At 42.9% G+C, this 23,632-nt stretch overlaps 1 long non-coding RNA gene across 1 annotated transcript; it reads right to left on the reverse strand.

The window, feature by feature from the left end:
* Positions 1 to 399: 399 nt before the first annotated feature.
* On the reverse strand, positions 400 to 11,843 carry LOC114896269. The gene is made up of 4 exons (XR_003793749.1): positions 11,790 to 11,843; positions 3,661 to 3,830; positions 1,103 to 1,186; positions 400 to 617 (listed from the first exon to the last, which is right to left on the reverse strand). It is a non-coding gene; the product is annotated as an uncharacterized LOC114896269 (long non-coding RNA).
* Between the last annotated feature and the right edge of the window lie 11,789 nt (positions 11,844 to 23,632).

The raw sequence follows: 23,632 nt of genomic DNA on the forward strand, positions 1-23,632 counted from the left end.
CATAGGCTAAGTTTCAGAACCACTGCCTAGAGTTTCTGTTCAAAAAGTCTCCCAGGGCTGGAAAAGTCTTCACTAAGTCCCCTTGGTTGAACCAACTGATCAGAAAGAAGGTTTGTTTTCATTGTTGCTATTTAAGTTTCCTGAGATGCCCTGTGGCTTCTAGGATGGTTGCTCCCCAGATCTCTAGAGATGGCACATCTGCTTTTCCTATGTCACCGAATTCTGAATGAAAACAGCTGCAGCTGGGCTCTGAGACCCACTTGGAGGATTCCCTCTGCCCTGATTACCTCCTCCAGCACTTGCAAAAATGACACTGACCACCTCTGAGAGCTATTTTAAGTTTTGTTATTATGGAATTTAAAAAAAAACAAAACTTTCAATACCAAGATAGACCAGCTCAGATCTTCAGACAGGACTCAGCATTTATTTCTCTCCCTGTCCCAGGAAGATGTTATCTTGCTGTTTACTGTGAATGAGATGAAACCTGATGCTCCAGGAACCAAGGCCACTTCCAGTAACTTTTCTGGCATTGAATGGCAACATGACCCAACTTTTCCATAGGAAATGGTGTAGTTAGAGTAACAGCCCTACTGGTCCTCCACGTGGGGATGGGTGCGCTGGGGGGAGAAAAGGAAGGAGGAGGTCTTTGAAAATCCGATTTTGTTGCTCCTCAGTTTGAACCCTCTGGTAACTTCTGTTGTAATAAGTAGCGGTTCTCAAAGTTAATCCAAAACCTCAGAAGTGTGCTCAGTGAAAGAAGCCAGACACAAAATAACACCTATTGTATGATTCTACTTAGGTGAAATATCCTAAAAGGAAAATATATAGAGAAGGAAAGAAAGAAGATTAGTAGCTGCCTAGGGCTAGAGGTGGGAATAGGGAGTGACTAGATGGGCACAAACTTCTTTTTAGAGTAATGGAGTTGTTCTAAAATTAGATTCTGGTAGATGATTGTATAACTTTGTAAATATACTAAAATTCATTGTATTGTACACTTAAAATGGGTAAATTCTATGCTACGTAAAATATCTCAATAAAACTTTTTTTAAAAGCAAAAAAAAAAAGTAGTATTAAAAAAAAAGTTAATCCAAAACAGACTTACCTGGGTCTCTTGTTTGAAATGTAGACTCCTGGGGCCCTAAAACAAGTGCTTCTCATACAGGTGGTCCTTCACATTTTGGGGACTCTAGGAAAGAAATAGCTTAACATTCTTAATTTCACAGGCACAAAAAAGTTCTTTATGATGTAGGAGTTGCTACCTCTCAAGACCAAATCTCCTGCCATTCTCCTTTTGCCATTTAGGATAATATTTGTTCTTATTGTTTGTAGTCTTTAGTATGTTTTATCATTTTTATAAATTTTATCATTTTTCTTCTGTTTCTAATTCACCTTATTAGGAATGTCTGCTAAATTTTATTTTAAAATATTTTTAGGACCAGAATGTCCATCAACAGATGAATATATAACAAAGATGTGGTGTATATATTTACAATGGAATAGTATTCAGCCATAAAAAAGAATGACATAATGCCATTTGCAGCAACATGGACAGACCTAGAGATTATTATACTAAGTGAAGTAAGTCAGACAGAGAAAGACAAATATAATATGATATCACTTATATGTGGAATCTAAAAAAAAATGATACAAATGAACTTATTTACAAAACAAAAATAGACTCGCAGACATAGAAAAAATTTATGGTTACCAAAGGGAGAAAGGGGAGGGGGAGGGATAAATTAGGAGTTTGGGATTAGCAGGTACAGACTATTATATATAAAATAGATACACAACAAGGACCTACTCTGTAGCACAGGGAACTATATTCAATATCTTGTAATAACCTATAATGGAAAAGAATCTGAAAAAGAATATATATATATATATATATATATTCAGTTAGTTTCCTAAAATCTCCATCTTTTATCATTTTAGGGATTGCCTGACTCTCTCTCCTGCAGTCCTTATCTTCTTTCTTGGTTAACTCTCACATTGTGAGGGAGCACATCCTCCAATAGCTTTCTGAGAAAGGGTACATATAAGTTAAGTTTTTTGAAAGATTCCTGAAAAAATTTTTTATTCTGCTTTCAGATCTGATGGTCTGTTTAGCTGGGGTATAGAATTCTAGACCAGAAATAAATTTTCTCTGAGAATTCAGAAGGCATTGCTCCCTTGTTTTCTGTAGAAAATTTTTGCCGTTCTCATTCCTAATCCTCTGTATGTGGCTTGATCTTTCACTGTTTTGTCCTTAGTGCTATGCAACTTCATAATGATTTTTTTTAATTAAATTAAATTTATTTATTTATTTTATTTTTGGCTGCATTGGGTCTTCGTTGCTGAGAGCAGGCTTTCTCTAGTTGCGGCAAGCAGGGGCTACTCTTCCTTGCAGTGCATGGGCTTCTCATTGCGGTGGCTTCTCTTTGTTGTGGAGCATGGGCTCTAGGCACATGGGCTCCATAGTTGTGGCTTGTGGGCTCTAGAGCACAGGCTCAGCAGTTGTGGCGCATGGGTTTAGTTGCTCTGAGGCATGTGGGATCCTCCCGGACCAGGGCTCGAACCTGTGTCCCCTGCATTGGTAGGTGGATTCTTAACCACTGTGCTAATAGGGAAGTCCCATAATGATGTGTTTTGTCAGAGATTTTTTTATCCTTGTGCTTGGCTCTGGGTAGACTCTCTCAATCAGTTCTGGGAAACTTCCTTGATAAATTTTTGTGTCTGTTTTCTCTGTTCTCTTTTTCTAGAACTCCTTATCATTCAAATACTGGACTTCCTCAAATGATCTTTGAATTTTATTATGCCTCTCTCTCTGGTTATATTTTCTTGGAGATTTCATCAAATTTGTCTTGGAACTAGGGTTACTAGATAAAATATAGGATACTTAGGTAAATATTAATTTCAGACAAACGAAGTATTGCCTGGGACATATTTATACTAAAAAAATTTGTTGTTTTCTGAAATTCAGATTAAACTGAGAGTCCTGTATTTCTGTTTGCTAAAATTGACAATACTTCATCTAATTATTCTCTTGAATTTTTCCTTTCTGCTATCCTATTTTTAATCTCCAATTAAAAATATATCTCTAAAAAAAGTATATATATATATATATATATATATTAGAACAGACTTCTGGTTGCCAAGCACGAGGGGTTTGGGGGAAGGATGGAGTGGGAGATTGGGGTTAGTAGATGTAAACTATTATATATGGAATGGATAAACAACAAGGTCCTACTGTATAGCTCAGAGAGGTATATTCCGTATCCTATGATAAACCATAAGGGAAAAGAATATTTAAAAAAAGAATGTATAGGGGCTTCCCTGGTGGCGCAGTGGTTGAGAGTCCGCCTGCCGATGCAGGGGACACGGGTTCGTGCCCCGGTTCGGGAAGATCCCACATGCCGCGGAGCAGCTGGGCCCGTGAGCCGTGGCCGCTGAGCCTGCACGTCCAGAGCCTGTGCTCCGCAACGGGAGAGGCCACAACAGTGAGAGGCCCGCGTACTGCAAAAAAAAAAAAAAAAAATGTATATATATGTATAACTGAACCACTTTGCAGTACAGCAGAAATTAGCACAACATTGTAAATCAACTTGACTTATATATATATATAAATTGTTCTCTAAATGTTACTTTTTAATTGCTTCTTTTGTTTCTTGAATACAATACCTTTTCTCTCCAGGAGATACTGAGGACTTTTTAAGTTTTCTTCTGTTGCCTATACTTTTTCCTTTTTTCCAAATTTTTTTATCTTTCTTTCTGGTCTCTGCCTTTCATGTTAGATTTTTCTCACGTATCTGGTGATCCTTGATCATTTGCTCATATTTAAGAGTGATGTACTACAGACATAAAAAACAAACTCATGGTTACCAAAGGGGAAAGCGGAGGAGGGAAAAATTAAAAATTGGGGATTAACAGATATACTCTACTGTATATAAAATAAATAAACAACAAGTACTTACAGTACAGCACTAGGAACTGTATTCAATATCTTGAATATTAATAACCTATAATGGGAAAGAATCTGAAAAAGAATATATAATATGTATATGTGTGTGTGTGTGTGTGTATAACTGAATCACTTTGCTGTACACCTGAAACTTTATAAATCAATTATACTTCAATTTTTAAAAAAAAAGAATGCTGTACTAGATGGCAGTTTAGGAGTTCAGTGTGTGGGTGGAATCTGTTGACCGGTGGGCTTCCCTGCAGCACTGTTTCATTGAGTGTTTCTAACTATCAATGTCTTTAGGTCTTCTCCCCGGAGCTGGTCAGGTCCTCCAAGGGGAAACCTCCAGTTCCCTTCTGAGAGGGATAAGCATGGCTACTAGTGACTGAGAGGTGCGGCACAGAAGAAGACCAGGGCCCAGGGATCCCACCTTTCTGTAACTTATCTTCCACCTCGTCCCCATTTTCACTGTGGTTTCCTTGCCTCAGTGTGCCTGGTGGCCTTTAGTCCAGAATCCCTCTGGTTCAGCCTCTAGGAGAGTCTTTGGCCAGGAGGCATTGGAGGGCCACTCATCCTGGGTGAGGCAAGAGAGGTGACCTGGGAGCCTAACTCCTTCTTATACAGATTTTTTAAAATTTTATATATTTCTTTTTCTGAGAACAAGATATTATTTTCCTCACCAATTTGCATCATTTCCCCACAGAGATGCTTCAGCTCTCTTCTGATTCCCCCTCATTCCAATAAGATGAGAGGTTTAGAATCATTTTACTTTCCCTTTTCCTCCCTTAGACTTTTGGAATTTTATCTTTTTCTCCCTCTCTTTCCACCCACCAGCAGTTGCTATTTTGTCATGGAAGCTCATATCCCTGTCCCTCCCCCCTCAGACACGCCTCTCACAGCTTCATCTTGCTGGGAATGTATTTTGCTTTTTCTCTCTGGCTGCTGGCCGCTTTTAGATGGCATGGTATTTTTCTGTGTGAGCTCTTCACGTCTTAGGACATGGTGGTTTATGAGTCCCAAGTGATGAGAATCCCACAGATGGCAGAAGCAATCTCTGTCCCCACGGGCTGACTTACAGAAGCTGCAGGAAACCCTTCCCTCCAGACTTCTCACACTGGCTCAGCTACAGGGTAGAGGACCCAGTCCCCATTCAGTTCCTCCTTCGCCTCTTGGGGTGGGAAGCCCAGCACAGACACACTGAGCCTGTGTTGACTTTATCCCCAACAGCCCAACTCTTTCCAGGGTTTGCTGCTCCCACTCCTGGCCTTTGACATTATTCTCTAGGCACCTGCCCAACCCACTGGGAGAAGCAGGAAGCTCACAATTCTCTCTACTTGGAACCCACGAAAGCCCAAGGCCTCACTCGTACCCAGCCACCCACAGGAGTTAGCAGCTTATCTGGTTCCAGAGAGGAAGAAATTGGGGGTTTGGGAGTAGGAAAGATGAAAGTTCCATCTCGGTTGTTATATTCCCAGACTCCCCTTCAGCCACCATAATTTAATTTCATAGCCATTCATCACACAAGGGGAGCCCTGATTAAAAGAGCAGAGTTGGAATGAATAGCTATAGTCCTGGTTTGAAACCTGAATACAAGCTCACCCTACTCTTGAACTTCAGATTGGTCCAACTGGGAGACAAATGCCAACTCCTGTGTCCTACACCATGATTTTAGCACCAATGCATTCAGAGATGAGAGAGAGTTACTGCACTTTCACCATGAAAGAAAAAAAAAAAATCAAAATGACTCAGAGTAAAAATGTAAGCCTTTCCTAGCCCTGCTTTATCTGATGAGTTATCTACCTGCAATGAGGAATCACTGCCAGTCTCCCCTCAGAAAGTTTAAAGATCAGGCTAGTTCTGGAAAGGAAGATTGAGTGGGCACGTTATTAACCTAAATGGAATTAGGTTTCTGTTTCAATACAGATTCCCATGAAAGCTGAAAGCAATACAGCTACAGCAGTGCAGCCATAACACCCCACTGCCTGTAGGAAGATGTGCTTAAATTACACCTGGCTGTGCACCCCATTATCACTTTGCAAAAGGCAGTAACTTGAGGTGGACCTCCGTGGTCACAGTGTCCTTCAGGTGACAGCCTCAAAGGAATTCTAGCTTGGATGCAATCAATACTCCGAACATACGTTACTCATGTATCAGCATACGACAAGAGGCTGACAATGATTAATCAACTAATTATGACAGGCTCTCCTCATCCCATTGTATGTGACTTATTGAATGTTTTGTATTTTTGGTTTAGTTGCAGTGAGAAGGGTGTGACAGCCATATTTCATTCAAATTGTGTCCATCTGGAAAGGTAAATCAACATCTTCACCCTCATCAGGTAGGCATCGCCAGGGCCTACCACACTGGGGCAAACAGCGATGCAAGAGAATTTGTCTCGTTTGCCTATTTCCACTCTGGTGAAAATTTCAATTCTCCTCTCTTACGAGACTCAGGAAGGATGTCACACACTGGCAGCTTGTGGCTGCGTCCAGCCCTCAAATGTGTTTTGTATGAGCAACAGGGTTTTAAAAATGAATTCACTGTCAGCCTTTAAAATCAGAAAATTTAACATGAAAGTCTGAACTTCTAGCTTTTCTTGGAAGAAAGATCATCCGGGGGACTTCCCTGGTGGCGCAGTGGTTGGGAATCCGCCTGCCAATGCAGGGGACACAGGTCCGAGCCCTGGTCCGGGAGGATCCCATGTGCTGCGGAGCAACTGGGCATGTGCACCACAGCTACTGAGCCTGCACTCTAGAGCCCGCGAGCTGCGGCTGCTGAGCCCGTGTGCCACAACTACTGAGCCCACGTGCCACAGCTACTGAGGCCTGCACGTCTAGAGCCCATGCTCCGCAACAAGAGAAACCACCACAATGAGAAGTCCGTGCACCGCAACAAAGAGCAGCCTCTGCTCGCCGCAACTAGAGAAAGCCCGTGCGCAGCAGCAAAGACCCAACACAGCCATAAATTAATTTAAAAAACAAGGTTTAAAAAAAAAAAGATCATCTGACCACTCTGGCCCTGACAGCTGGCAGGTCTGAGTGGAGGCCAGCACTGTTTTGACACGTCAAATGCTCTCCTGTTGACCCCAGACCCAACATTTTCTTTTTTTTTTATATCCAGCAACTCCTCTCATTTTCACCACATGCCTGACTGCTGACTTAGGGGTACAATCCAGTAGAACAGTCTCCAGAGGCCACAGTTCCAGTCCCCACTGCACTGGGAAACCCTGGGCATCTCACATCACAATATTAAGGTTTTATTATATGTCAGGGAACAGGGAACAGGGAACAGGGAAGTGGTTGCCCGAGGGCATGAGTCTAGTATTCTTTCCCATGCACCTGTGATGAAGACCCTCCATGCAGGGCACAGACAAAAACGCTTCCATTGTTCAGGGGCAAGAAAGGGCAGCAGGAGCTGAAGGGACATGTGGCAGCATGCATGTCAGGCAGGGTGCCTCCCTGGGTGACCAGACATGTCTAAAGGACAGTCCTAACTCTCCATAGAGAAAGAATGTTAACCACGCCTTAGTTCCTCCACGCCTGTTACTTTGGATCCAGATGAGAAGTTCTAAGAATCCCTCAGAGCCTCCAGCCTGACTCTGGCTTGGGGCACCTCTGTCCAGGTCAGAGTGCCAAGGGGAGTGACACATCCTGGATCTTGGACCCCACCTGTTTAATTGGGACAACTTCCTGGTAAATTCAGAGATCACACAAAGCCCCAGGGGCCTTCCTGTTGATTTGAATCTGTTTAACCCCCAGCAGAGGAAAACAACATCAACAGATTAGTGGACACAGGAATCACCTGAGATCTTGTTAAAACGTGAACTCTGATTCAGAAGGTCTGGGGAGGGGCCCGAAACTCTGCATTTCTAACAAATTCCTGGGTGAGGTCAATGCTGCCAGTCCAAGGACACTTTCAGTAGAAAGGGGCTATGAAAACACCTTCTGTACCTGCTCATGGACATTTTTTGCCCTTCCTTCTGGGGCTCTTGTCTGTTTTCTCCACCCTATCCTTCTTTTTTCCTATCCTGCTTTTCCTTTCTTCATCCATCCTTCTTCTTGCCAACTCATTATTCCTACCAGGCATCCCTACCATCTCCCAACCTTCCCCCTTTCAAAGGATAAAGAAATTCCTGCCCCTTTCCCCCCCGGACATTCATCTCCCTCCCTCCTCTCCTCAGTAGTGCCAGAAAAACAAAAGTCACCATTTATCAACAATTGTGTGCCAAGCACTGTCTCAGTGTGTTACTGTTAGGTTGCACCCCGCAGGCCTGCAAGCCATGTAATTGCCCAGCTGCAAGACCCGAGAAAGAGCCCAGAGATAGAGATATCAACCATTTATTGGATAGGGAATCTTATAAGTCTGAAGCAAAGTCCTGGAGCAATACTCTACCATGTATGGCTGCAGTCAGGAACCTTCACCACTCAGGGGAAAAGGAGGCTACCATTTATAGGGGAAACTGTTGTCAGGTTGGCTTATCGTGTACCAGGAAAACCAGTGGCTGGGGCAGGGGGCAAGCGCATAGGTAGTTCATGATTAAGCCCTATGATTAAGAGGATTGGATAGTCATGTGAGTAGGGTATAGGTGAAGCAGGGACTGGTCCAGCAGGGGATGTGTAAAGAGCAAGAGAACGGCCATCCTGAGTGGCCTGACCATACAGTTACCCATATTATTTAATTCTCACAACAACCCTACAGAGTATATATCAATACTGTCATTTTGGAAATGAAAAAATTGGGATTTGGGTAGTTAAAGAAACTTTGTCCTCAACTAGGAATTAATAAGTAGAGATTAGAATTTGGATCTGTCCAATGCCAAAAGCTACAACCTTTATACTACATTATGCTCATATAAGGTGAAATGGCCTAGAATTCAGCAGGTAAGGGTGGATTGAGAAAAAAAAAAAAAAGAAGTGCCCCAAGCATCACTCTAGTTATGCATCCTGTATAGTCCTCTGCACCCTCCTTAAGCAAGTGCCCTATGGGACAGCTTGACATAGCAATAATAAGAGCTATTTTAGGAAAGCCCAGATTAGCTGCAGTGGTACAGGGTTCTAAATAGCAGAGTAGAAGTATTAAAACCCAAACTTACCAATATGCCTAAATTTTCAAGGTAACTCTTAAATTGGGCTCATAACTGTACACATAGAGCCTACTACCAAAAAAAGAGTCCCACCATTAGCCAATCACCCAATCATATGGAGTCTAAAGGATGGTTCCAAATCTCTCCTATCAATCCACACAGGGTCCTCCATGGATGGGAAGTCAATTCCCTTCTCTCTTTCTAGCTGCTCTTCCATAACCGCACCTCTAGCATCCCCTTGGTCTGTTATTATTCTCTGCCTGTTCTCAAGATTCTACCTAAGCGTCCTGGTTTCCAACCAGGGAGCCTTAGCTGATCTTAAAAACCTTTGTTTCTTTCAACAGAAACAGAATCACAGACATAGAGAACAGACTGGTGGTTGCCAAGGGAGAGGGGGTTGGAGGAGGGATGGAGTGGGAGATTGGGGTGAGCAGCTGTAAGCTTTTATATATAGAATGGATAAACAACAAGGTCCTAGCACAGAGAACTATATTCAATATAGTTGAATATAGCACAGAGAAATATATTCAATATCCTATGATAAACCATAATGGAAAAGAACATTAAAAAAAAGAATGTATATATATGTATTGCTGAATCACTTTGCTGTATAGCAGAAATTAACACAGCATTGTAAATCAAGAGTACTTCAATTTAAATAAATAAATAAATACCTTTGTGTCTTTCAGATTCTTCAAACTGCAGCATTTACAAGACAAGCAAGTCTTGCTTATGTTGGCTATCTCCCTCCCCTGACTTTTTTTAGGTGTAGCAAAATTTTTTAAAATCTCCTTTTAATTTCTCCCAAAGATCCCACAAGGTATGAAAAGAGAAAAGGCAAGAGGTACAGATGAGGAAAATTCCATCTTGACACAAAAATTTTTTAAAGGTCTAAATTCACTCAAAGGAGAAGAGTCAGAATTTTAAAATATGGAATGGACAGGGAAATTGGGAGCAGTATCATTTGGGGGAAGGAGCCCTGGCCCAGTAGTCATGAGATTTAGGTTCTAAATCCATCTTTGCCACAAACCAGCTGTGCAACCTTGGATAAGCTGTGTCAGTTTTTTTGACACTGGTTTCTTCACCTTTGGAGTGAGGGGATTGAATTGAATGATTACCAAGATTCCTTTGATCTCTACTTTTCAGTGTCTTCCCTAGCACCTAAAATAAAATGAACCAGAAAGCTGTTGTGAAATAATGCGGCATTTCACCAGAAATTTAGACATAAACTAGGTTGAGTCAATGCATGAAAACAAGAGGGTAAAAAAAACAGTGATTAATAATGATAAGTGAATAAAAATGATAAAAATGAAAGACCAAGAAATTAAAGACAAAAAATGGCTGATTCTATAGTTTTTCTTTTTAAAAAGATTTTTAAATTCTCTACCAAGTGGCCACCCACTGTCCATAATTATCAGTTACTTATAAAATATGTAATTGGGGCAAGGCATGTTCCATTCTGTAATATAGTGTCATTGAAAAAATGTTTTCTGATAGAAGTATTGAATTATAAGGTCAACCACCAACATTTTTATCTAAACAATGGTAGGTAGATCAGAAATAAAATTAGGTCAATGTGAATAATTTCCTTCCTGGCAGGTTATGTAATTTTGCATACATGGTATTTTCCATCTTTGAAGTCAACATGTAATTATGTTTGTTTTATACCAACTCATCTGCCCCCAAATGTTTCAAACTGAAAAAGAGAAAAAGCGGCCTGTAGCTACCATTCCCTCCATGCACATACCAGGCCGGAAAAGAGAATTGCTGGGACACACCAGCACTGGACTCTTTTGGGGAGTGTGCTTGGGGGAAGGCCCACCCCCCAATACTATAATGGCAAAGATAATATCTCTCTGTGTTTTCTAATCATCTGGATCAGTAAAAATGTATCACTCAGTCTGTATGGACACCACCTTCCTCAGTCTGTAATTAAGGATGCCCTCCCACATCTGGCCCTTGAAGACCTGATCTCTCCTGAAGGGTCATCACTTGTCTTCTGTGAATCACACTTCATCAGCCCAAACCATGTGTGTAGGAGGATGCCTCAGCCACTCTACTCGGGGGGGGGGGGTGCCTTGGTGGAACATTTTCTGTGATGATGCTACAGTTGAAGATTCATCTCATTATCTTCCTTCTGTAGCTCCATCCTGGTCTCAGGTACCAATGCCCTCTATGCCAAAAATCACATTTGAAAATAATATTTTGATCCTTTGTCCTGAACTCCCCAGGCTGACTTAACATTTACCATTGAGAGAATTCTTCTTTATGAAATAGCAGTTATTAGCTTGGAGAACCCAAGTCCCATCATTTTGTGTCCACCACATTCCCAGATGAGGGAAATGAAAGGCACCAAGAAGCCTGGAGTGTCGGAATCCTTACCTAGATCGAAAGACAAATTTCGAACAACCTCCTGCTCTTCTCCACTAGTCACTAGGACCTACTTACTTCTTACCTTCATCAAGAACAATTGGAAAACATGGCTGAAGATGTGGATTGCAAATTGACCCAAGCCGTTTGACAATTTGGTAATTATGGCACCCCTGTGGTAAATAGTGCTAGTACCTGGGGTTAGAAGAGGGTGGAGCCTCTGTATCCCTTTCCCCCACCATCTCACCCCCAAGCAGGTCATCATGGTGAAAGTCATTCTTAGGCCAGTTTCTGCCACACATACAAACCTTCATTAAGATACGAATACCGAATCACTATGTTGCACACCTGAAACTAATATAATGTCAATTCTCTCTCAATTTTTTTTTAACTTACTTTACAGCACTTCCCAGGTGGCGCAGTGGTTGAGCGTCCGCCTGCAGATGCAGGGGACACGGGTTCGTGTCCCGGTCCGGGAAGATCCTATATGCCGCAGAGTGGCTGGGCCCGTAAGCCATAGCCGCTGAGCCTGCACGTCCAGAGTCTGTGCTCCACAGCGGGAGAGGCCACAGCAGTGAGAGGCCCGCGTACCGCAAAAAAATAAAAATAAAAAAATAAAATAAATAAAAATTACTTTACACATGAAGGGATAAATATTTAAATGTACTTAAAAAAATCTTCGTTAGCAAGCAGGCACAAAACCCATCATCGTATCCTTCCTTTAATCTTGGTCAAGGCCACACACTCAGATACTAACACTCACCTTAATGAGAAGGAGCAGACATCCCAATATTCTGACAGCTGCTCAGCTGGGCTTCTGGAGAAATCAGGCAGTGGAAGGAGGCAGGGTCAGATGGATTTCTGGACCTGGAGCACTGCCCCAACGTGTAAGGCTCGTGGGCTTGCTGGAAAGGTATACTCTTTCCATGTAAGGTGGGCGGGACCTATCAGTTTTCTATCAAACCTCAGAGCTTGAACACTCTTCATTTAGCCAATGAAAAAGTCTTTTTTACACCACCTAGGCTAGTTGACATACCCTCTGGAATAGAATTTTATAACAATATTTAGAATGCTTACATAACCACTTCTGGATGGTGATTTTCTTATTAGTTTCCTTCACGTGCTATCCGTAACTCCTAGAGTGAAAATTAGAGTTAATTTACACATATGTGCATCACAGTGTTTATAATGAATTATTTTCAATTACCAAAGAGACAACTTTCTGACACGTCCTATCTGCAGATTTGACGTCTGAAACCCTTCCACTACTCTCATCCATTATATTGCTGGAGAAATTATGGAAACTTGCAAATAAAAATAGTAGCATTCTTTTTTGAGTTTACATCCCAGTTCCATGTTTAGCCATTACAGAAAATGTATTTGAATAGAGTACAGAGGAAGAAAGGCATGTGAAGACAAGGTGGAGAAAGAAATGACCTGGGGACCTAGGAAGTTGTTTTAGCTTAATTAAATTGTCTTAGCAAAGCAGACTTTGCTAGAAAGGATGGTGAGAATGGGACAGTGGAAGGGACTGGAGAGAGATGGGTGGGGGGCATCCCCACAGGCATCCTCCCTGCAAAAGGAGCCCAAGCCACTTCGTAGAGGAGGGATTCCCTTTCTGGGCTTTGCGTGGTGTACACTGAGCTTATTAATAGCAGCTCGTGGAGTCACTGGTCAGATAAAAACACAGTGAAAAGGGCCATTGATCAGATCCTTCCGTCACCTGTTCATTGAAGGAACAAACCAAGGTCTTTACCAGAGTCATTTACCTTTGCAGACAACTCAGACCATTGTTCCCTGGGGTAGGACAATGACTCACTTGATCAGTAACCTGCTGCTTTATCAGTTATAATAACTCATGCCTCGCCCCTTTCCACTCACTGTTGACATTTGCTTTGGACAATAAGTTAGTAGATTAAAAGAATAGCATAGTTTTATTTGGCAAAATGTTCAGGAACACGTTCGGTACTATCCCCTATTATTTTTCTTAATTATCAGTTATCAGTATTGAACTTCCATGGATGACTAAAAAGTCATAGAATAAGAAGAGCAATGAAAAAGAGACCTGGGTTCTTGTCCCAGCTCTACCACTCACTAAACATGTAGCAGCCTGGTCCCTTCTCTGAATTGAGACCAGACCAGATGACCTACCTCTAAGGTCCCAACATTCATTCCTTTAACCATTATTATTATTTTTTTAAAAAATATATTTATTTATTTTTGACTGCATTGGATCTTCTTTGCTGCACGTGGGCTTTCTCTAGTTGTGGCGAGCGGGGGCTACTCTTTGTTGCAGTGCGCGGACTTGTCATTGTGGTGGCTTCTTTTGTTGTCTAGCATGGGTTCTAGGCACGCGGGCTTCAGTAGCTGCAGCACACAGGCTCAGTAGTTATGGCTCGCAGGCTTAGTTGCTCCATGGTATGTGGGATCTTCCTGGACCAGGGCTCAAACCCATGTCCCCTGCCTTGGCAGGCAGATTCTTAACCACTGCACCACTAGGGAAGTCCTCCTTTAACCATTATTTATTGAGCATCTCCTACATGTGAAACATTGTTCTAGGCTGTGTCTAGAGGATACGATAATGAATTAGAAAGACAGTCCTAACCTAATGGAACTGACATTTTAATGGGGGGTGAAAAATAATAAATAAAATAAGAAAATAAACACACAATATGTCACATTATGTGATAACTGCTATGGAGGAAAATGAAGTGGAGTAAGGGGGATAGGGTGTTGTTTTATGTCGCGTGGTAAGAGAAGGCCTCACTAGCATTTAAGCAGAGACCCCCTGTCTCTGTGTTTATCGGGGTGAGGAGTGTTCTAGCAGAAGGAACAGTAAATACAAAGCCTCTGAGGTAGGAATGTGCTCAGAGTGAACAAGGAACAGCAAGGCAGCCAGTGTGACTGGAGCAGAGTTAAGAGAAGACGACAGTGGGGAAGAGGCAAGGGGGCAGTAGGGTGTGTAGGCATATGAGGTCTTTGGCTTGTACTCTGGGAAATTTGGGTGACCACTAAGGGATTTTTGACCTGAGAACTGCAAAGTTCTGACTTACACTGGAACGGGATCCCTCTAGCCGCTGACTACAGGGGTTAAAGCGTAGAAACAGGCCAGAGACCATGGTGGCTTGGACCATGATGAAAGCTGTAGAGGTGGTAAAAAAGTGGTCAGGTTCTGGATATATCTTGAGGACAGAACCAACAGTTTATAAGAAAAAGAGAAAAATCAAAGACACCTCTAGGATTTTTTTTTTTTTTTTTAATTTTTTGGCCGCACCACGCAGCATGCGGGATCTTAGTTCCCCGCCCAGGGATCAAACCCACGCCCCCTGCAGTGGAAGCACAGAGTCTTAACCACTGGGCCACCAGGGAAGTCCCCTAGGATTTTTGCAAATGGAAGAATGCAAGGGTTTTTTTCTATTTGTTAACTGGTGGTGTGAAAAAGTAGAATTAAGTTTGGCTTGGGACGTGTTAAGGACGAGTTGCCTATTAGATGTCCAAGAGGAGATATTAAGTAGCCTGTTGTATATACTTCTGAAATTCAGGAAGGTTTAGGATATAGATATAGAGTAGGTCCTGAAATTGTCTTGCCAATATCTATTTGGCACACGCTGGAGGTCACCTTCAGCTTGGTAGATAGTTTCCATACCTTCTGTGGCAGATAGACTCCTAAGGTGGCCCTATGATTCCTGCCTCTTGGTGTTCTTCCTCTTGTGGGATGTCCCTCCCTGTAAGTGTGGGTGGGACCTGTGACTTGAATGGAGCAAAGGTGGCAGGATATATGTGATTATGTGTACATGATTATGTGATTATGTTCCACAGAACTGCGGTGCCCATCGTACTGGAGTTTTCCTTTCCCTGTGAAGAAGTAAGTGGCCAAGTTGGGCAATCCCAAGTAATGAAGAACCATGAGCATCCTCTAAAAGCCAAGGGTGGCCTCTGGCCAACAGCCAACCCAAGACTAAAGCTCTCAGTTCTATAACCACAAGGAGATATATGTTGCTACCACCACCATGTGAGTGGGGAAGTGAACCCTAAGGGCTTTCCTTGGAGCAGGGTAGCAGTATTAGAGAGTCAATGTCCCCAGGGGCAACCTTTAAGCAATGAGTAAGAGGAGTGGGGGAATAAATACTCCAGATTCCTCAGCCCTTGGTGAGATAAATCTGGAATGTGAAGTCAAGCCCCAAGGACAAATAGACCAAAGGAAAGGAAGGAGAGAATCCAGAAACAGATGCTCACTTGGATGAACACTTGATTGTGACAAAGGTGGCACTGAAGAGTAGGAAAAGAACGGCCATTTCAATACATAGTGCTAGATCAATAAGATGGGAAGAATTGAAACTCGACCCCTGTCTCACACCATACTAAAAATCAATTCCAGGGGGACTTCCCTGGTGGCACAGTGGTTGAGAGTCTGCCTGCCGATGCAGGGGACACGGGTTTGTGCCCCGGTCCGGGAAGATCCCACATGCCGCGGAGCGGCTGGGCCCGTGAGCCATGGCCGCTGAGCCTGCGCGTCCGGAGCCTGTGCTCCACAATGGGAGAGGCCACAACAGTGAGAGGCCCACGTACTGCAAAAAAAAAAAAAATCAATTCCAAGTAGACTGTCGATATAAATTTGAAAAGTAAAACAATCAAGATTCTAGACAATAACATAAGAGAATAATTTTATATCCTCTGAGGTAGGCAAAGATTTCTTAATCAGGAATTGTAAAGCACTAACTATAAAGGAAAAGACTGACAAATTGAACACCCAAAATTAGGAATGTCTGTTCATCCAAGGACACCATTAAGAGAACCACAAAGAGGGTGAAATTATTTGTGACACGTATAACAAAGAGCTTGTATCCAAGCTCTCTAAAGACCTACAAATTAGCAAGTAGAAACTGACAACATGATAGAAAAATGGGCAAAACACTTGAACAGTCACTTCACAAGAGAGGAAATTCAAATGACTGAAAATATGTGAAAAGGAGCTTAACCTCATTAGTCATCACAGTGGTACAAATGAGATATTACTATATACCCACTAAAAGGCTAAAACTTAGTAAAGTAAAATACTGAGTATTGGTGACAATGTACCTACTTAGTTTAGAAAACTGGCAACATCTACGAAAGTTGAATAGATGTGTACACCATGAGGCTGCATTTTCACTCCAATGTATATACCCAAGAGAACCGAGTGCATTTGGGCATCAAAAGATGTATACAAGAATGTTCACAGCAGGATTATTTGCAATAGCCAATAAATGGAAACAACTTACATGGCCATCAATAGCAGAATGAATAAAGGTGTTCTAGTCACACAATGGACAATTACTCAGCACTGAAAATCAACAGAAGCCCCATTGATGAACCCCACAGGTGCAATGCTGGGGAGTGCAACAAGGAATGCCAACTTTAAGAAATGTTCTTCGTTTCATATAAAACAGTGTCTGAAACAAAAGTGAAAATTTGCCAACATTTGTTAATTCTGGGTAACGGGAACACAGGTGTTTATTACACTATTCTTTGTACTTTCTAGAATTAAAAAAAAATGTGCCCTCCTCAAAAGGCAAAAGCAAGGCAACGTGTGGTGTGTGAGCAGAGGTAGTGAGGATGCCCATGCTAAGGCCTATTTTCCTCTCTGCTAACTTTTCTTTTTTTTAATACCACACAGTTTAACACCTAATTACTGATTATTTTGCCTCACTGGCTAATTGCTTCATGTATATTATTTTTGCAACCTGAACTAGATTGTAAATTCAGGCCACAGACTGAGTAACATTTCTCCAATATTCCTCACTGGTTCTTTGTATCATGAAAGGCACATCTTGAAATAATCAATAAACACTTGAGTGATTTATGAATTGATTGGCAGAAGTAAATTTGGTAATCTCAGGCAAGACATTTACTTAACTTTCCAGGCCCCATTTTCCCCATTTGTGTGAATTCTTTCCTGTGTACTTTTATATCCATCCCCATATTTCACTAAGGCTTTGCTGTAATAGACTTCAATAACTATGTATTAAATAAATACATTAATTTTAGGGGGATTCACACACAAGCGCACATATTTTCCCCATCTGGAAGACGCAAGAAATTTTAAGCTGCATCTCTTCCACTGGCTGTTGAGCCTGGCAAAATGCCAGTATCTCCATAGAAATAACATTTTCAATTGTTATTAGTCATTTACACTTTAGCATAAACCGAGCCCACCATTTTAATGTTTTTAAAAGTTCAAAACCTATTTTAATTTGATTCCTCTTTCCAGCAAGCCTGGAGCACAGAACCCGGAGATGAAGCAGTTTCTCTTTAAACGTGTTATTGCCAAGTGAGGCTGGCCTGCCGCGGAATGCGACTTGCAATATAGAAGAAGCTAGTAAATTCATTCTAGATTGTTCTGGTGGAATGTGGAGCCTACTTGAAATTTGCTAAAGCAATGCCAAGGTTTTTTCCCTTTCACTGAGTTTGAGTTTCTTATGGGCTAAAAAAAAAGAAAAAAAAAATTAGTTTTTCGACTCCTATGTATAATACGGAACTGGTAGGAAATAGGCCTCATCTCTCCCATTCCTCTCACTTTTCTGCTTTTCCACAATTTGCCCCAGCAGGACCCTTTGAATTCTGAGCAGCTCAGAGAGAGCCTAGACCCAAGTTGGAGCAGCACGGCCCCAAACCTCTTCCCAGAGCCCTTCGTCAAGGCAGGAGCCACCTCCCTGCTCAGCCTCGGCCTGTGGCTCAGTAGCCCACCCGGGCCTTAGTTCACGGTCAAATTCAGCAGATCCTGAGACCCTCTGGGGGTGGGGCTGCCAGGATAGAAACGAAGTTTGAAGGTTGTTCTATGCAAGCAATTTCCTCCACAGAACAGGTTAATTTCAAACTGGCAAAAATTATACACTTAGTAATTATCTAGACTGGGGGCAAAGTACCAGTAAGTTGATTGCCGCATAAAAGAGAATTTAAAGAAAAGAGCACAGAGAGAAGAAATCTGGGAGTTTGCCTCTAGCTATTCTAAGCAGATATGTGCTTACAATGACCCTCCTCTCGGTATCTTCTGCCATAACCTGACTTGTCAGCTCCACACCCAAATTTCAACCCTGTGACCTTCAGTGACTCCTACTTGCCCTCAGTGAGCCATGTGAGGTGCGTGCAATCCCTTTCTGAACCAGCCCCACTGACATTCCCGGCTCACACCCATACGCCAGCCACACACAGCAGCTCCCTTGCAGTTCCCCCGGAGGCCCCGTGCTCTAGGGGACTTCCTGTGCTGTACCTCCTGCCCGGAACGCTTTCTGCTCAGCCTTCCTGCCTGGCTCACTCCCGATCATCCTCCAGAATGCAGCTTATGCCCCATCTCTTTACAATATTCCGGAGCTCCCTGCTCAGGGAGGTGCTTGTCTGTGCTTCACCATAGTCCCCATGGCTCTGTCTGATGACTGATTATATTGATCTGTTTTCTCATCTTTTCCACACCAGGTTTAGTGGGGATCTGGGCCTTCCATCCTTGTGCCCCCAGCTCAGGTCCTGGGTACCTCTCCCAGGGACTTCTGTAGACACCTTCATAACAGGCCTTGCTGCTTTCAATCAGCTTCTCCCCTCCCCCATTCTCCCTCTTCCCCACTCCAGACTTATAGCTCTAAAACATTTAATTCCCCCCCTTCTTTTCTTTCAAAATCTTCTGTTGCTTCTCATTGCCCAAATTCTGGGGCCCGCAAGTATTCAAGGACCTTGCCAACCTGACCCCAAATTCCTCTTCCGTGTTCTTGCACCATTTGGGCCCTACAGCCCATCACCCACCCATCCAGGATTCCCCAATGGGATCACAAAATAGCTCTCTTCCACTTTGGCTCCTGGGGTTCCCTCCTTCTCCGTACCTGATAGGCAAGTCCCAGGTGAAATAGTACCAGTTAATGCCGTCAACTCCTAAGCCAGTGTCCAGCCCTTCTCTGGGCTCTGGTAACTCTGGCCAGCTCTACTCAGCTTCTTCTCAGCAGGCTGAGCTCCTGACCAGATACTTCAGCTGCACCAGCAGGTGGCAGCTGGATTTGGTTGTCTGACCTTGTGCTCTGAGCCTGAGGTGAATCTTCAGGAGCTGAAGCAGCAACGGCTACCTCCCAACACATCACACAGACACACACACGACACAGACTCGCAACACACCGTGACAGCCCTTCAACAAGAGTGCGCCATCTGTCCTGAGCACCACCCAGGATGGCCAGGGGTGCTCTGTTACATGCACTATCACAGACCCTACTAGCCCCAGGGCATGGGTGACCACTGGGTCCACTGCAGGCAGCTGTCAGGGAGAAAAAAATGTCCTCTACCCTTCTAGGCTCTACTGACTGGTCTAAGAGTTGAACTGACATGAGACAGATGAACAGAAAGTCACATGAATTTTAATGACATGCATACATGAGGGAGACCCAGGAAAACTGAGTAACTTGCCAAAATGGCTGAAGCCACACTTTAAACCCCATCTTCAGCTAAAAACAAAAAAGGAAGTTGGGGGTAGTGGTTCGGGATTCAAAGGGAGGTAGGCAATTCACATGGAGATGGCAGAGCAAATGTTGGGTAAACAAATGTTTTCTGGGCCAGGCAGAGGCGATGGGACACAGAGAGGAATGATAATAAACAGACATTACTAGGTTCCTTCCTGTCTACACATCTAGCTCATAATGTAGTTATCTACATTATGATGTAGCTAGAGGACCAGGTCCTCTGTCTACATTCTTTTAGGCAGTTAAGAGGAAGGGCAAAGGTTCCTTCTGAATCTTTTGGGCCTTACATATTTTCAGCTTGAAAGAATCCACGTGCCAAAGAGACACGTTTTGGGGTGGCAAGTTATGCTCCCCTGCACCGCCTTCATGAATGCTCGTTTCTTCAGTGCTGTCCTAGTCCATTCAGGCTACTGTCACAAAGTACCACAGACTGGGCGGCTTTTCATCAGCAGAATAATACTGCTCACAGCTCCGGTGGCTGGAAGTCCCAGCTCAAGGTGCCAGCACGGTTGGGCTCTGGTGGGAGCCCTCTTCCGGTTTGCAGACGGCTGTCTCCTTGTTGTGTCCTCACATGGTAGCAGGGGCCCTAATCCCATTCATGAGGGCTCTGTCCTCATGACCTAATCACCTCGTAATCAGAGGCCCCATCTCCTAATACCATTAGGATGTCAACATATAAATTTTGTGGGGAAACAAACATTCAAGCCATAACAAGTGGGATCCTCTTAAATCTTTCTGAAGAGACTAAGAACAGGCTCTAAAAACCTAGCATGTACCGTCTCACCAACCTTGACACAATCTGGTGCTTGGTTTTCTCAGGCAGCCCCTGTAGGGTGGATAAAAGTGTGGGGATGTGTACATTCTACTCCTTCCAGTGGGGCCTCCCAAGACACACCTTCTCAAGCCCCAGGCTGAACAGGCTAGAAAGACAGTGCAGTGCCTGCCCTTGAAGTGAGTACTGACAAAACTGTATCTGTTCTGGGTGTCGAATAAGCCAGGTACACACCAACCACAGCCACAGAAATGTAGCCTGTTCCCTGCTGGGTCATTTAGTCTTATCTTGGCTGCCCCTGCTTCTGCAGTTACTCTTACTCACATAACTGCACCATTTCCTACTCACTCTTTATTTGTATGTGTGTAGTGTAGGTTAGAGAAAGTTTTTTCCTCTACCCTCCTAGGTTTTCCAGCTGGGGCCCTGCAAACTAGACTAACAAAAGACAGATTAACAAGGGAAAAACAAACAGAGCTTATTAACATGTGCATCTCACACACACACACACACACACACACACACACACACACACACACACGAGAGAAATTCATAGCTCAAAGGGGTGGTTAGAACTTGGGCTTATATAGCATCTTAACAAAGATCAATAAATGTGTAGAGAAGCGGCAAGACAAAGAAAATAGGTTTTAGGCTTCGAAGGGCAGCAAACTTGTGGGAAGGTGAATACATGGGGGAAACTAATGGAAGATAAGGGTTGCTTTAGTAAGTCGATTCCTCTCCTGTTGTCTCTGGACTGATAAGAGTCCCTGGTGGTAAGGAGTCTAAGCCTGCTTTTAGGCAAATAGGAGAGGGCAGAGAGCTTTTTTTGGCATCTGCTGTTTCTCAATTTTCTTCAGCTCAAAATAATCCTTATGCCAAAGTGGTATATTTTGGAATGGCACATTCTGGTCCCCTAAGTAGTGACCTCTAGAGCCAGCTCCTCTTAGGGGAAGCCAACGCCATCTAGCTTCTTCCTGTTCTCTGGGTACCTTGCTTCTCAGAGGACTCCAGTGTTTCCAGCTTTCACTGTCCCTCCAAGAAAACTGGGGCAGATGAACTCAGCATGCTGTCCAGGGCCACGTCCCAGACCCTCAGCCTGCAGGGTGGAGCAAGCCCCAGCACACCCCGGGGAATCTCAGAGAGCCCCTTCTTCCAAGCACTCTCCTTACTAGAAAGGCATTTCTAAAAAAGAAATAAGCTGGGAAGTATTGCAAAATATTGTCGCTCTACAAGTATGACTGAATATTCCTGCCATGCCACGGGCATGGGGACTTCCTGACTATATCTCTATGGGTCTGTTTGCATATTTACACCCAGCAGCCCTCAGGCTTAAGTGATAGGAGATTATCTGAGCCTTTTGCGGGATCGGGATCTCCATTACCGGAGGATTGCATTCTTTTTTAAAGTTTAGGTAGATGTCTTTATATTAAAGAGAATGCTGAGATCATATCACCTGTTACTCACCCCAAGGAGCCCACAGGTGTGATAACACAATTGGCTAAGAAGATTTCAACTCCCCACTGTGCCCGTACCATTGCAGTGAACCTGCTCATATACAGAGGCAAGTTCACAGAGAGGTTGATGAAGCCTCAGGTTTGAGACTTCTCACCTGCACTAAAAAGCTCTGTCCCCAGTTTTTATGCTTATAATCTGTACTCTTCTTCTCAAATAGTGTTCCCCAATTATATAAACTTCAAGCCCCACAAACCCTGATTGACTCCTGCTTCTACGTGTCCCTTTAACGGGCATGTGTGAGAATTGCTAAAGGACCTAGGCCATGAAGGGAATTGCTGGGTTCTAAGGTATCCATACACTTAATTTGATTAGCTACTGACAGATAATTCTCCAACCTGTGCTCCCACCAGCAGCAAGAGGAATCTCTATCCCCACACCCTGCCAGCACTTGGCATTACCTAGCTTTCTAGCTATGCTAGGCTAGTAGCTGCAAGCCTTATAGCATATTACTCCCTTCGAATATCACCTGCACCTATGCATTTCTCTGGTTATCAATGAGCAATTTCTTTCATATACTTGTAAAGCCTTTGGTTTTCCGCTTTCATAAGTCGTCTGTTTATATATTTAACCCATTTTTCTTTTGGTGTATTCTCCTTTCTAATTGAATTGCAGGAGTTCTTTGTGTGTTCTAGATGTCTATCCTTTGTCACTTCTAGACATCATAAACCTCATAAATCTCCCAATCTGTCACCAATCTCTTAAATTCAACTGTGGTGCCACTCGTTAACAGAAACCCTTAATTTTGATGTAATCGGATCTATCATTTTGCCTTGTGGTTTGTACTTTCTAAGTCTGGTTTAAGAAATTTTTACCTGTCCCAGGTTACGCTTTTCACCTGTTTAACTTTATAGTTTTACCTTTTGTATTTAGGTCTCTAATCCACTGGAAATCTCCTTTGTATGTGGGGTTAGATAGAGACCCAACTTTACTTCTCTCCATTCTTTCTTTCACTGCCTGTTTTCCCACCACCACCTACCAAACAATCCATCTTCCCCCTATTGATCTGTGGTGCCACCTCTATGTTAGATGAAGTTTACAGATAAACACAGGACTACCAGTGCACTCTCGATTCTACTCCACTGCCACATTAAAAACAACTTTGTAAGTGTCTCAATATCTGGTGGGCAATTTCCCCCTCTTTATACATCTGTTTCTAGATTGATTTTGCTATCTGTGAAACTTATTTTTCCTTATACATTTTAGGATAAGTATATTAAGTTTCTAAAAAAAACTACAACTAGAATTTTGATTGGGATTGCACTGAATTTATAAATTCATTTGGAGATAGTTGATATCTTTATAATTTAAGTTGTGCAATCCAAGACGTGATATGTCTGAAATGACAGAATCGTGAGAAGAAATTAAGATAGCTATGAATGAATATCTTTGAACGGGCCCCAAACCCTGTTCTCACTATGCCTCCTTATTTGGGTCTGGGGAGGTGGGGCAATAAAAAATTCCCATGCTGATCAAGGAGGAAC

Source organism: Monodon monoceros, unplaced genomic scaffold (genome assembly GCF_005190385.1).
Source record: "Monodon monoceros isolate NGI ecotype Baffin Bay Population unplaced genomic scaffold, NGI_Narwhal_1 Super_Scaffold_15, whole genome shotgun sequence".
NCBI classification, from domain to species: domain Eukaryota; kingdom Metazoa; phylum Chordata; class Mammalia; order Artiodactyla; family Monodontidae; genus Monodon; species Monodon monoceros.